General features: G+C 46.1%; 1 pseudogene; it reads left to right on the top strand.

Annotated features, from left to right (window-relative positions):
- The first annotated feature begins 411 nt into the window (after positions 1-411).
- On the top strand, positions 412-1135 carry LOC112916052 (microtubule-associated protein RP/EB family member 1 pseudogene; annotated as a pseudogene).
- Positions 1136-1480: the final 345 nt, after the last annotated feature.

The raw sequence follows: 1480 nt of genomic DNA, 5'->3' as shown, positions 1-1480 counted from the left end.
AAATTAGTATGTATTGTCCATTGACTGCCTTAACTGGGAGTTCTTAAGATTAGGATTTGGTGCACAGAGTGTATGTGGAAGGAGATTCTGGGAAGCACAGTGATGGAATGTGAAAGGGGGACAGAGTGAAGAAAAGACAATAAAGAGTGTGCAGTTGAGGGGCACCTGGATGGCTCAGTCGGTTAAGCATCTGACTCTTGATATCAGCTCAGACTATGATCTCAGGGTTGTGATATCAAGCCCTGCCTTGGGTCCCATGCTCAGCAGGGAGTCTACTTGAGATTCTATTTCTCCCTCTCCTTCTGCTTCTCCCCTCTACTCCCTCCCTCATGAATAAATAAATAAGAAACGAGACAAAGACAGAACCGAAGCTGGGCACAGGCAGTGGACGCGGTCCCACGAGAGCCGACGATGGCAGTGAACGTACACTCAACGTCCATCACCAGTGATAACCTAAGTCGACGTGACATGCTGGCCTGGATCAATGAGTCTCTGCAGCTGAACCTGACAAAGATTGAACAGTTGTGCTCAGGGGCTGCCTATTGTCAGTTTATGGACATGCTATTCCCTGGTTCCATTGCCTTGAAGAAAGTGAAATTCCAGGCTAAACTAGAGCATGAATACATCCAGAACTTCAAAATACTACAAGCAGGTTTCAAGTGAATGGGTGTTGACAAAACAATTCCTGTGGACAAATTTTCAGGACAATTTTGAATTTGTTCAGTGGTTCAAGAAGTTTTTTGATGCAAACTATGATGGAAAAGACTATGACCCTGTAGCTGCCAGACAAGGTCAAAAAACTGCGGTGGTTCTCTTCCTTGTTGCTCCAGCTCTGAACAAACTGAAGAAACCTCTCAGCTCTAGCAGGGCAGCTCCACAGAGGCCCACTGCAACACACAGAACTACTGCAACCCTTAAGGCTGGCCCGGGTGTGGTGCGAAAGAAGCCGGGTGTGGGCAACGGGGATGATGAAGCAGCTGAATTGATGCAGCAGGTCAATGTATTGAAACTTACTGTCGAAGACTTGGAGAAAGAAAGAGATTTCTACTTTGGAAAGCTAAGAAACATTGAATTGATTTGCCAGGAGAACGAAGGGGAAAACAACCCTGTATTGCAGAGGATCATGGACATGTGATACCTGATGAAGGGGGCCCACAGGAGGAACAAGAAGACTATTAACAGCCTGGACCAGCAGAGCAACATCAGAATTCTTCACTCCAAATCATGTGCTTAACTGTAAAATATCCCCTTTTATTATTCTTAGAGGACTCACTGGTTTCTTTTCATGAGCAAACAGAACCTCTTCTTAAAGTGCACTTTGCAGGTTTCACCCCTTTTTCCAATGGGTTTGAGTTAGGAGCTTTTACCCTGTAGCAGAGCAGTATTAACATCTAGTTGGGTCACCTGGGAACACAGAGGCGGACCACGGGGCTCACTGTGTGGACGCTGGTAACACTCACTGCTGGTGCTTTTATGTCAC

The sequence above is a fragment of the Vulpes vulpes genome, chromosome 13 (genome assembly GCF_048418805.1).
Source record: "Vulpes vulpes isolate BD-2025 chromosome 13, VulVul3, whole genome shotgun sequence".
Lineage (NCBI taxonomy): Eukaryota > Metazoa > Chordata > Mammalia > Carnivora > Canidae > Vulpes > Vulpes vulpes.
The sequence above is the reverse complement of the archived record's forward strand: the minus strand, read 5'-3'. Positions and strand labels throughout refer to the sequence as shown.